General features: G+C 36.1%; 1 protein-coding gene across 1 annotated transcript in view; it reads right to left on the bottom strand.

The window, feature by feature from the left end:
• Positions 1–14,157, bottom strand: part of KCNQ (KCNQ potassium channel) — a 317,124-nt gene extending 302,967 nt beyond the window's left edge. The window contains exon 1 of the mRNA XM_090176883.1: positions 14,077–14,157. The gene's annotated coding sequence lies outside the window, so the exon portion shown is untranslated. The remainder of the gene's footprint in view (positions 1–14,076) is intronic.
• Positions 14,158–14,368: the final 211 nt, after the last annotated feature.

Genomic DNA, 14,368 nt, shown 5'->3' with positions numbered 1-14,368 from the left:
CCCGACCCGTCAAGAAGAAACAAGAATGAAGCAGCCGCTTAGTTTTTCTTAAGACGATATAAGATCAACAACTCGTCGGGAAGAAAAAGATAAAACCACGAGGAGAGAGCTCGCGATGGAGAGATGAATTAAAGCGGCGGGCATCTCTCCGCGGGCTGTATCGAAGATGATCCGTGCCAAACAAGCTGGAGAGAGTGCTGGAGTGAATGCCTACACTGTTTGCCTTTGAAAAAGAGTAGACAGAAAGTGAGAGCCGAGAGGGGATATTTCGCATCGCCCGGATCTCTCTACGAAAGACCGAGATTCATCGCGCATGCTCCGTCTCTCCTCCATCCCACCGCCAGTCTCCGTCAGTCTCTCTCTCTCTCTCTCTCACTACCAACTTTTGCGATAGTTTTTTTTCCGTTTCATGTAGATTTTCCAAAATTCGGCTCGAAGCAGTTTCATGGAAACGGAAAAATGGTCAACAAAAATATAATCTTCGAACATGTGCGGAAACCTCGAGTGCCGATTTTTTTTATTTTTGCTCCATTTTTTTTCGGTAGAAATTTTGATACAGAAAGTATATATCGTAGTGACCGAACTGGTTATTCCCCGGCACACACACAGAGATCAGCTTACTGGAGATGAAATACTATTTTTTTGTGTAATTTTTTCAGACGGATCCTTTGGGTCTATACGAATGAATTTATGTTTTTACTACTCGCGTGACTTTCCATTCGGACGGAGTGCTTCTTAACGTCAGCAACCCCGCCTTGACTATAGCTTGGATTATACGTTTGAATCGGGGAGATCTTAAGCGATGGAGAGTATAAAATGGGTTGAGTTACGGAGTCGCGGTTCTCGATTCGTCTGGAACGAAAATTGTATATACTATTTCGAAGAAAAATCTAAAACTTTTCAAACGTGTCTTGGTTTGGTATAGGAGGTTGAAATGAATTGGATAAGCCAAGAGAAAATCTTACGAAATAAAAAATCAAACCACTAATTTCTTTCAATTTGCTTTTTTTTTAATATTTGAATATGGATGCAAAGTCGTTTCGTACCATCGTCATCTATCTCTAGTGACTTTATTTTTAGATCGACGTTTTATTTTAAAAGGCTTTTGAAATAAACGGGAATTATAAATGTCTTAAAATATCGTAAAATGTTAATATACAGGGTGTTTGAAATTGATCGATACAAGAGTTTTTCGCAAAAGCTATGTATTGTAGAAGTACGATATTTTCAGGGGATATTCAGGGGCCCCAAAATCATCCTATAAGGGGCCGCAAATTGATCTAGAAAGGGTCTCAAAATTGTCCCAAGAGATAAAATTATTTATAAATAACAATGAAACAATTGTCGATAATGTATTTAGAAATGTTTGAGGTATCTCCTAGTAAATAAACCCAGTTCTGTTATATTTGGACTCGTTTTACTGTTGTTAGAACTTTTTTGTTCGTCATGTACATCACTACTTTATTTTATTAAAGCATTTCATTGAGAAAAGGGAGGTCCTGGATCGGGGGCCCATTTATTTGGTTTGCCTACCCTCGCGAAAATTCCTGGCGCCGCCACTTAGGGTATTCGGTGACTAGTATAATCGTTTTAAATCTTTTTTACCGTGCCCAGATGTGTATCGGAGCTGACGGTGGTACAATAGAAGCGCATTTGTAAACTAATTAAGATTTGGAAATTTCAAGTGGTTAATTCCAACATAGAAACATTTTTGCCAATTTTCGATTAAAATAAATGGAATAAATACTATTGAATCCTACGACCATCTGTTTTTTTCCATGACCTAATATTTCAGATAATAGTCGGAATTTCACCAAACCAAGTTTATTCTAACCTTTTAGAGTCTGCTCTTTCACTTTCTCATTGAAACGTTTTGTGTGCAACCTACCGGTGAAAATGTTTTTTTCCAAAATGACGAAAAATGCCCTAATTGTCGTGAAAATTAAAATTTAAAACGATTACTAGTCATCGAATACCCCCTAAAAATATCGTACTTCTAAACTACATAGTTTTTACGAAAAACGCTTGTATCGATTCATTTGAAACATCCTGTATATATATATATATCTCTCTATATCAAACATCCCGTAATTATGTAATATGTATGTATATGTAATATATAAAAAATTGATCTTCTCATTGTATCACACATCATTAAATTACATATGCAACTTATTTAAATACAGATTAAAATTACTTAAATATTATTACTTATTATTAAGCCTCATCACTATATTATACTATACATTATTTACACGCGGTTAGTCATAAAAACAATGATGATGAAGTGAGAATCGAACAGTTGTTTAACATACATCAGAATACATTTTATAAATACATATATATATATATATATATATATATATATAGCTTCCAATTTATGTATTAGTCGAATGCGGAAACGTAAGTTTGATTTCAATAAGAGAGACAACTCTAATGGATTAATATGACGGAAAAGAGAGCTCTGACCAAATAGAGAATATAAGGAATTATAGATGGGGGAGATATGATTATCATCATCCCATGTCAATAAGAGGAAGACAGGATGGCTGTTGCGCGACGTCGCAGACTCAAAGTCTCCGAAACCCCCGCCAAAGAATATATTTTCCCCATGAATAGAGAGACGCGGAAATGGCCATATTTTTCTCTTCCACGCTTTTCTTACGTACAAACAAAATAGGGAATGACCGTACACCCCCCCCCCCTCACCATAGCCACGTTTTGGTTTTACGTGTGGCGCCATCTGGCATAATTAAAGAGCCGCAGTATCATTTGACAAAATCGATAAGAATTTCCAGTGGCCTCACCTCAAATTCTTCAGATTAGCGCAAGACGTAATAGAAATTCGAACGTCACTTTACAGGTGAGCTCACCGAATAAAACTGTATATATTTGCGAGCGAAAGCTCCGTATTAAAAATAGACCCTTACAGGAATCCATACCTCTACTTGGAATGCTTATCCTGGCGTATCGCGTATGGTAGATAACTCTGACGGCTTTGGCCCCGCCTACGAGGTAAAATAATCCCCTGTGCGCGTGCTCCCCTCTCACGTTGTTGTTTGTTAAATAGTTCTTTTTGTAAAATAACCTTGGCCATCTTGTTGAAATGTTGCCTCCCCGCTTCAGCTGTGGATCCGTTTTCTCTCCCACTAAAGAGCTTATGAACTCATTCTTAGGCATTGGCTGAACTATTCCAGGGCAACATTTCAACAAGTTGGGCAAGCGAAAAGACATTTTATAAAATCAACTATTAACATATAGGGACGTCAAAAAACCGTCAGCCGCATCGAGACGAAAATCTGCCGCTATAAGCATTCCAAGTAGAGGTATGGATTCCTGACCCTTACCGGCTACGAAAATCGAAGACATTTTTCCATAAATAGTAAAACTTTCTAAGATTTCTACATTAGTCGATGAGAACACGGTAAATATATCTTCATAGTAAAAATGAAGGCGGAGTGAATGGGTGTATTCTTCCGCGGTTCAGCTTCCTTCCATAATTAGTGTACTTTGCTTACCTAGGAGCAACAAACACAAGGAGAACGCAGCTAGCCTTTAAACACGCTAACGAAGGGTTGTGTACGAATTTCATTGGACGAGCGTCACGAACCTTTAGGCTGAACGCTTTACGGGCGGGGGGGGGACATTTTCCGAATTTTCCCCTTCCGACGCCAGCAGGCGCTAAAGCGTCTAGCCAATGAAAAACGTACGCAAGAAAATCCACGACTTTTGACGGGTTGCGTTCTACTTGTGTGGGGTGTTGTGTTTGTTGCTCCTAGCTCCCACCAGGCTTAACAGAAGTCTGGTATGAGTTTTCACCCAAAGCCAAACGTATTATTTGGTCTTCAGCATCTTATTTTGTTCAACCGCATACAGGAAGAAGACTACGAATAAATCAATTTTATATTTATATATATTTTCATTCTACTTATAGACTCAGCATCTTTGCTAACTTAATGATATCTTCCCTGGTGTTTGCGCAATTTTATACGTACTTGTATTTACATAAAGTGTTGCCTCCCTCTTTCTACATCAAATACTAAAAAAATGCTCCAAACTTTACATAATAGCCCGTCTCAAACTGGCCTCTAGCGAAATTTTATACGGATCAATGGAGAAGGTGTTTTTCTACGAGACGAATAATAGGATTGTCACGGGTCCGGCCGAATTTTAAAAAGACTGAAACAACGCTGTAGGCGCTCAGGTGACAAAATAGCCATGGCACAAAGTGCAAAGTGATCTTTCAAAAGTTCAATAACAAATTTAGTTGAAAATGTAAAACTACCCTATTATCACTAACTCCTTTTAAATGTGAATATAATAACGTTTCTTTGAATGGAAGAAGATTAAACGTAAACAAAAGCAATTAAATGGAGCCAGCCTACGTAAAGGGTAACAAAAATACCCTCGGGTACATGGGACTAACCAATCCCATTAAAAATATTATTAAGACTAAATTAACACAACAATACGAAATCTAAAAACATCATTACATTACACTAAAAACGGTTTCTGATTATGTTGTAATCGTATTTTCATTACCCTTAGATAACTATAAAAGTATTTAAACGATTTGATTTTTTTAGGAAAATACCAATTTCAGAGAGCGATTTTTTATTGGTGTCCTCTGATTACACAAAAGTACGAAAAGAGTTTACGCAATGAGTTGTTAATCGCATAGACTCAGGAACAGTAGTAACACAGAGTAATTAAGCCAGAATTAAGCTATGGACAAACTATTTTAAGTAGAAAAATAGATCAACATTATATAAAATGTTGAATAAAGTTGTCTTTATTTAGCTAGATTAACTATAACAAAATTCGGTCAAAATTTAAGGTTGTATATTTAAAACATTAATACGATATACGAGCATCAGAAATTGGAACTCAACTATCTAAATTAATTTCATCATGAATAAAGAATGAATTAATTTTGTAACGTTCTAAATGGTCCATAATATATTTTCGGTACCCTAAATTGGAAAGAGAAGGTATATAATTTACGGAAATTCAAATAGATATTCAAAAAATTCAGGAGTTATAAATCCTGAACCTTATAAACCCTCCCAGTACATAATTTTAAAATTACAGTTTGACGATGCGAGCTTTACCACCATGAGACAAGGTGAGTTAGTCTTGAAACGTTCGGAGAGCAGGTGAGTTGGGTTAGTGGAACCTAAACGCGTATCTTCGTCGACTAGCACCATCAAACCCATCTCGCAGCTGCTGGTGAACTCAAACCTCGACCTCCGAACTTAAATTCCTATTTATAGAGACGAGCGAATAGCTTTTAAGATAAAGATTTATAGAGAAATGGTGGATATGGCCAACGATTCCTTTAATGGTGAGGACGCGCGGCCAGCCTTCGCGAGCTTTTAATAGGGATGAAATCCCGCACCATTCGGATCAATAGAGAGCGAAGGGAAGGATAACTTTAAGTTCGCATCGACCAGGTCGAAACGCGCCGACTCTAGACACCGAAATAACGCCATACGCCAGAAAGAGATATATTGTTAAGACGCGAAAGCCAAATGGGAATTCAACCTTTCCCTTCAAAGTCCTCGACGTATGAAATTTATTTCGATAACCATTATTGAAGATTTATTTATAAAGTTATACCGTATAATGCAAAGAAACGTCCGCTTTATAACGCAATTTATATCAAACGCCGCGTTCGCATTACATTATCGAATGAACTCGATTGAAAATGTCACTTTTGACATTTTAAGTGTACGCAAACGGAAGCGAATTTTCCTAACCCACTTCCACGGTGATAGCGCTAATAATAAATAACCACGGAATAAAAAAAGTCCACTAAAGTTACGAAAAGAAACTTGTAACGGGCCCAATTTATCTAACCAAACTCAATCTGACCGAACTTAATACGGTTTTCTAAGGAAAATGACGTTAAGCCCGCTTACAAAGCACCCAATCAGAGCATGCCACCTCTCTAACGAAGTCCCGGGCGTAAATATAATCCTAAAATCATTACGCGGGAAAATGGAGTCGCGTTCGAGGGTCTCTTATAAGACCTGTGATAAATGGAGGCGGTCGCGAAACAGAAGACGCGTTTATTTAAATGCGATTTTAATTAGTTTGCAATTGCCCTTACGTCGGCGAGGCGCAAAGGCCATAACTGCCGTAGCCATAATGAGACTATATCAAATCGAGGTTCGAAGCTTAATACGTTTATAAAGTTGGCTTAGCAAACATAGGCTTGAAAGTTCACGCTTTAGAGTTTAATTTACACAGAAATTGTGTTTGTCGTACGTGTGCAGCTTTCTTGGGATCAAATCGAGTTGAAGGTTATCAATGAACGGGGATTCTAATGCGCTACTACCTTTACCAAAAGTAGCGTAAGACCCAAAAGTGTGTCAGAACGGTAAAGTAGATATTGAGAGTTTGTCGCAAAGTAAAAAGGGGAAACGAAGGGGGGGTCGGAAAATACGTCATCAAAATCGAGGTACTCCAGCGCCGCCGAGTGAGGCGTTTTAGAACGTATGTCTACGGGTCGAGTAAATCGAAGAGATAAAATCGCGCTGGACTATAGACTAAATATAAAGTTGCTAGTACTATTCCAACTAGTAGGTTATGTAGTCTGTAGTGTGACTAGGTATCACTAGAAATTTTAATAGGCGCGAAGGTACAGCTGACACACTTTTGGGTCTTATGCTACTTTTGCCTTTACCAAATAGTCTACCATTTCATGTTGTCTGGGTTTGATTTGAGGGTTGGGCCAAGTCTCTGAAACGGGAGTGCTATAGTTCTAAGCCATATTCTTTAGATATTTCTCACTTATTATGGCACATAAATTGGTATCAGACTTTTGAGTTTTAAAAACCAACTTTAATATATCTCAGTACAAAATAAGAAAAGGAGAATAGCATGTCTTTAAAACATGCTAAACATTACAAAAGTTAATAAATATTTTAGTAGAAGTTTAAAATTTTTAGAGATTCTATTAAGGATAATATATAAATTTTAATTATGGAAAAGTGCCGGTTATACCGAGTTCGTGTAAAAAAGAGGACGGATTTGGGGCGCGTTCGCGATAAACGTTAATACAATACAATACGATTACAATATGCTTAAGTTTTTGGAAAAATTTGGTAATTTCAGTACTGGGAGGAATCTGTACAAAATTTTACATTTTTTTAGATAGGGAATAATTATATTGAAGTAATAGTCGTTTAATTAATATGAAAATTAAATTACAAAAGTTATGTTCGCGATTTTGAACGAGAAACCAATAGTCAGGGGCGGAATGCTTGTGACCACACAGTTGCTCGATCCAAGAAAAGGCCATTTCAATGACGCCCTCAGTATCAGACTTCGTTTGAACGTCGAAAGCGCTGCCCTTAGAAGTTCGTTTTTAATGATATTATTCGTACTAGATGGCGTGGGAAGGGAAGAAATAGGTAGTAATTTATAGGGAAAATATTTCATATTTTATTTTAAAAGAAGATCTATGAAAAATTAAAAATAGTGGTTTTTAGAAAAATTAATATTTCAACGTTTCAGACTGTTGGCGCCATCTGGTAAGACGTCTGGTGTTTAAAAATTGATCTCTAATGGCGTTACCCCTGTTAAAGTATATTATCCCTTGTCAAATATTTATTGGTTTAGTACGATTTCTAAATAATTATTATTAATTCAATCAGAGATCCAGAAATTTTGTTACTAACATATCCAGCAACTCATCAAGACGTTCGCGTACTCCAAAATTATAACGGGGTCAGAATGGGGTAAAGATTTAAAAATGTCAAAACTACGAGACGCAAGCCATCTGGGACCATCCGGACACTGCTGCCTATGCCAATGAATTCTAACACGGATTACTGTTGGAAAACAGCCAATTTCGTCGGTTTTTAACTGAATGTGTTTGCTATTGGCCTATTTAATCATTCACAGACATTAGCTGGGGAGTAAAAGCGGTACGCTGAAGTTTGTTGCTTTCAGACTGGGAATTCTTTCGAGCTACTTAACTAAACAGATAAATGTTACATTGTTCTTGGCCTAAACGAAAGTATTAATTTAAAATTTGGCGGGTGTAGCTAGAAGGGGTTCGAGAAGAGTAGAGAAAATTCCAGTCCACGCGCGAATCGCAAAATCCAGTCGAGAAGATAACGTAATTAAAAAGTCTGAGAGATTTTCATTAATTAGTTTCGAGAGGAATATTAGTAGCCTGCGATTATTAGAGCTAATCGTGCCACGAATATTATTAAGGCATCCGTGTCCAAAGATAAACAACTGGGAGGAAATTCCACCCTCTGGTCATCAAACACGGTGCAGTCTAGTTTTAATCTATATAGTAAGGCTTAAATCAAGCTGTAAGCACCCAAAATTAACCGAATACTGCGTTGTTAAGTCAAGAATGTATTTATTTATTCTTAGAGACAATGGATATGTTCGGATGATAATCGGGCATCATAGTCTAGTTTCTCTTCCTGGTCACATGAATAGTGTTACTTTGTTAATCGGTTTAAGGCTAGTCTAGAGGTTTAGTTTTACTTTTAGATTCGAAAAATGAGGAGAAAAGGCCGCATTATTTAAATTTGCAAACAATATTAAACTAAGCACGGAATGAAAAAAAATTTCCCGACTTACAACACTACTTATTCGTGAAAAGTCAGACAATCTTAAACATGAAATATTTAATTTTCCACTTATGGTTACTATATTAAATTTTGTTAATTTTGTATAATTTGTTTTTATACTTTTCTATATAATTTAAATTTTATTTATTCCAATTATTTGATAGATATCCGTATTTTAAAAAAAAAAGTTTTTGTCAATTTTGATTATTTGTGTTACACGATGTTTATTGCAGTTTTCTATTTTGTTGCAAGCCGCAGCAGCTGAACTTTGGGGTTATATATAAATTTCAAATTGGAAAAACCAAGGCGGTTAGCTTCACTTTTTAATATGAAGAGAGATTAAGCACGGAAATAAAACGTGTAGAATGATCTCGTAAAGGATGCCTAATTTATCAAAACTTTCATTTTTTAAATGAAATTTAATTCAAATAACCTACTCCTTACACAACGAATTAACCATAATAAAGTCAATGTTGTATGAAAATTTAGAACTTCCGCGATATCTCCTCGCGCGTTATATTAATATCTCCATTCTATTTTGATCTCAATGAAATTCCCGTCTTGGAAGCGATCCAACTGTAAGACAAATGGTGAAGCACAATTGAAAAAAAAAATCGAAAACACTAAAACAGACACAATCTGCTACGGTTAAAAAAATTATGGCAAAATTTTGCATCTTCAGCTCTACGTGGTACAGTGGCTTAGGAAACTAATAAAATTTATTCATTTATAGTGTTTGAACCGACTGGCCAAAATACCGCCCCAAAAAATGTAAAAAAAATTTAAAAACCCTTAAATGAAAATCTATGATTTAAAAAGAAAAATCCTAAATCCTGTATCAGGAATCCATATCTCTACTTGGAATGCTTATCGCGGCAGATTTTCGTTTCGATGTGGCTGACGGTTTTTTGACGTCACTGTGTTAATTTAACAAACAGCAACGTGAGAGGGGAGCGCGCGCAGATTTTTCTCGTAGGCTGGGCCAAAGCCGTCAGTATCTTACCATACGCGATAAGGCAGGATACGTATTCCAAGTAGAGGTATGGATTCTTGCCTATATGCGTAACAATGGTAAATATCGGACATTGTGAATCTTATATTTCCGTACCGTGACGGTCTTGTTTTCTTTAGTCATGACCTAAAAAACGATTTCTCAGCGTATTATTCATTTTTCTCGGCTTATAATACGCCGAACCGCAAATTCTTGGCAAAAATAATCACGTACAGGGATCATTTATATTCGATAAATGCAAGGGAGGGAAGAGGATAAGACCCCGAAGAGATCGATAAAACTACAAATAGCCGTACTTTAAATAATAGGCGGACGATAAAAACTCGTATTTAATGAAAATACCTCAATTGATTAAGTTATTAATGAAATGTCTAATATATCTAAAACAAAATGAAAAAATCTTTCGTGGCTATAAATCAACTATAACGATCCTTTCGTTAATTTCCTTATCAATACACGATGTAGAAAAGTTTCATATCGAAAGTACACAAACGAGATAATCCTATGACGTCACTACTGATTGGTTTATTTAATATTATCAAGAATGGATTTATTTATAGTTAGGGAGAATGACTATGTTGAAACGATCGTACTCGAATTTCCCCGGGCACGGAAAAGGGGGAAGGGAAAAGGGGGAAGGGAAAAGGGGGAAGGGAAAAGGGGGAAGGGAAAAGGGGGAAGGGAAAAGGGGGAAGGGAAAACGTCACCGGCGTCCGCTTCAATGGCGGCGAAACAGCGATGAGAAATGATTTAATAGAATGTGCTACTCGTTAGAAATATTAGCCAGGGGGGTTGGACATTCGCCCAAATAACGAGAAAAGAAATTTCGTTCAATTAAATGTCAACTTAACTCCTTTTTTTCACTTCAAAACTCTTTTTACAATTATTTTTCATTTATTGAATAATTAAAATATAGTTATGTTTTGAAAGATATATAAACTATTTTTGCCAAAACTGCACAACCTGATTTTTAAGTCGCTTTTCATTTTATTTTATAAATTAAATTTAATACTTATAATACGTTACTGTTTTCATTTGGTGTAGACGTTCCTTCTTTTATAAACAAGTGTTTCAGTATCTTTTAACATGTTATTGTTTAAAATTAAAAAAAAAGTGTGAGCGCAAAACCTTATTGATTAATTTATCCTTAGACCTAACTTTGCGTGACCTATGACCTTAAATTCCTCCAGTTGTGGGTTGAAATTAAAAAATTGAGCTTCGTCATTTCCTGTATCGGGTTTGTATCGATCTATGAAAAGAAAATCTTGGAAATCGGTTCAGTGTCTATTGCGTAACAGCGTTACTAACGAAGCCCAATTGCAGTCGTCAGCGTGGAATTTTCGCTTCAGCTAAATCACTGAACTATCGACCCAAAGATAAAAAAATACCTTCGGATCGAAAGCTTGACGAATTATTCATTGAGGGTCTTTCACACCACAAAACAGATTTATTATAATGTCAATGCGCGTACCTCAAATTTCAAAAACTTTTTCTAAATTTCAAATGATATTAATCCGGTCATGATGACTAACCAAAAATAACCAACTAAATCATTCGTGAATTTCGTGTAGTGAAATTGAATGACGTACATTATATCTTCGAGTTCTTAGTACACGTTTTCTCGAATACCCTTAACCTCTGTTAATGAGCCCATCTAATATATAAAGATGAGTGTTTGTACATGTGTGTGCTATAGGAATCTTCAGTCTTAAACTTAGGTCGACAACATTTGGTATACTATCTCATGGTACCCTGACTGTGGTTTTCGACGGCTACGGTCGGAAAACAACTTTAATAATTTGAATTAATTTAATAATTAGGTATATCCGCTATATACAAGATACTACACTTTGATCTTAGCAAAAAGACCGAGTTTCTAAGTTCTTTAGGCATACACACAAAAAAGCTTAAATTATTGCAATTTTTTGTAAAAACCTTCTTCTATAGACACTAGGCAGTATAATCGAAGGCAAATTATTATGTAATTAACGTATAATAGGATAAAATTATCGTTAACCTGTTGGTTATATTGGATACGGTGCTATGCGTGAAGACAGTTATTGCAGTGTTCTATTTTCATGTTAAATATATCGGAGTTTCGGCACTAACACTTTATCCTTGGTTGTCCGAGTGTGCATATTTCCCCAAGAAATACCGGGTACCTCAGCTAGTATTTTATATAGAGGTCGGTAACGGTTAATCATTATCCATGATTAAATTGATTTTTTTGAGAAAAAAATTTAAACAAAGAAATTTACCGGTTAATATTTCGGAAAATGATTAAAAAATATGTATTATTCGTAAAATTTGAGCTTTTTATCGAAAAAAACGTCGTTTTTCCGATTAATTTTACAAATTTATAAAAAAATTAATCGGATAATACAGAAATATAAATTACTTGATAAAAAGGTTTTACGAATATCTTTGAGAGCTTTATCTATTGAATAAAAGTTAACCATCCCCGACCTCTAAATTTTATAATTCACACTTTTGAATAAAAATCAGATTTAAATCCCAAGGCGAGACGAAATTCTCTCCCGACCAAGGATTCGAAATGGCCAAGTTCAAATGGTCCCCACTCACGTACGACCCTCGCAAAGCTCTTCCATAATTTATCCGCTGGTCGTATCCGGGAAAAGTTCAAGCTATCAATTTCCTAAAGCACACTCCCAGTAGAAATACCCCGCGCTTTGCACTACAGGCTGACCCAATTTTTTCTAGCCACAGCCATCGCTAAAGTAGCCAACTTCGCGATAGGCCGGAACCGAACGATACTACGCTAGTGGTAAGTCCGGATTTAGTTACCGGGCTTACGGTGGCAGAGTGAGCATACCGTTTACGACTGTATACATCATGTGCTAAATTCGGGACCAAACTAAATTAGATTCTTAGCGAGCTCGCAACTGGTAGGCTTCGGAGAAAGAGATCAAGATATACGCTATACGCAGCGAAGAAGAACTCTCGAGCTGTTAGGAGTTGTGGATATTATTTTATATTGAAAATAAATCTTGCGGAGAAACGAATTTGGAGTTGGGGAATCCTCCGGTGAGCGTCAAAAAAGCATTTAGAGGGATCCGGAAGATGGCGACTGTTATGCCCCCGAAGAGCCCGATTTTACGAACCAGGCTGTCTAAAGGCCTACGCAGCAGATGGATTTCTACTAAAGATTTATTTACCGGCCGAAATGGTTTCGGGGGAAAATCGAAAACGGAAAATTTAATCGTCAATATACACACGAAAATTGAAAAGTTAAAGGTTTCGATAATTTAATTACTAGCTGTACGATAAAATTCAATTTATTTTAAATATGAATATTAAGACGTTTAATGGTCATGGGTGGAATCAGTAATTTTTTTTATTTATTTTAATATTTTATACTGCAAAAATATTTAGTATTGAGTAAACCTTATCGACTTATAAGGAGACGACCCGAGGTGTAACGCACCGATTTTGTTCAAACTCGGGGGTTTGGTAGACCTTCATTTTACTTGAAAAACCCTAAAGGGAAATGTCTCCATAAGCAACCGTTTTGAATATAACATGGGAATCTGACCAATTTTAAGGGTACCCCTGTAAAAAGTTTAATCAATTTCGAACTTTTTCATTATTTTTATTATTTATATTTTCAATTTTTAGCATTTAAAAAAATTTAAATTCCGATGTTATGTTTAATGGGAAAATATCCATTTTGTGTTGTCAAAAACATTTTTGTGTCCATGGCCAAACAGTTGCCTATGGATACGTTTCCCTTTAGGGTTTTTCAAGTAACAAGAAGGTCTACCAAACCCCGGAGTTTGAACAAAATCGGTGTGTTACAGTTCGGGTCGTCTCCTTGCTAGTGTGAACCAAACCATAATATTTCGACCTTTTAAAAAAAAATTCTTCTTTATTTCTTCAATGAGAGCCGCCATTGGTGGTGGATGAAGCGCGTAGGAAGGGTTGGTTAGTTTCGAGAAAAATGGCAAAAACGTCCGCCCCATTATGGGTCAAATGACGGGAAACTTCAGATTCGAAATCCCCTTTAAAATATATAGATAAAGTTGGTCAACTGTATATACCGCGTGGGCTTTAGAGATACGATTTATCTTGACGTATATATAAAACCAGCATCAGTTTTCCGTTTCGAACCTCACCGGACGAATATAACACCTACGGATAGTAGTTTGACATTAAAACCGACCACAAATTTATTTTTTATGGGTTTAAGAGATTACCAAAATTTTGTTTTTTAAATTTACGGAAACAATTATTTTTTGAAAAACCAACGGTAGATTTCTTTTTTCGTAACTGTAATTCTACCATAAAGTTTTATAATTTCATTGATTTACGTTTAATTTTCAGCAATAAATATAGATTGATGTTGTTAGTAAATTTGTACGCTACAAGCCAGAAAGAAACAGTCAATCGACATAACCACAAAGACCACGGACTAAGGAAAAACTAGGATAGAAATTGGAATGAACCTACCTCCAAAAAACGACTTATTCCAAATATTTCCCGTTGATTTGAAGAGGTTCCTAATCCGCGACTAAATAACGTAACAACAGGGTCAAATTGAATTTATCGACTCCGGAGGAGTGTAAAACAAAGAACAATGGACTCTTGGAAATTAGCGACTCAGCAAAAAAATATATTAGGAGGAGGATTGGGGGAAAAAAAGTCATTTCTTGCACAATTTAAAATAGAAAAGCGTATAGCCACGGTACCGTGTAGTCGTATTTTGACGAAATTCACATTGAGGCGGCTTCCGTTCTTTGTA

Source organism: Leiobunum rupestre, chromosome 6 (assembly GCF_980474605.1).
Source record: "Leiobunum rupestre chromosome 6, qqLeiRupe1.1.hap1, whole genome shotgun sequence".
Classification (NCBI taxonomy): Eukaryota; Metazoa; Arthropoda; class Arachnida; order Opiliones; family Sclerosomatidae; genus Leiobunum; species Leiobunum rupestre.
Note: the sequence above shows the minus strand (reverse complement) of the source record. Positions and strands in the feature narration are given on the sequence as shown.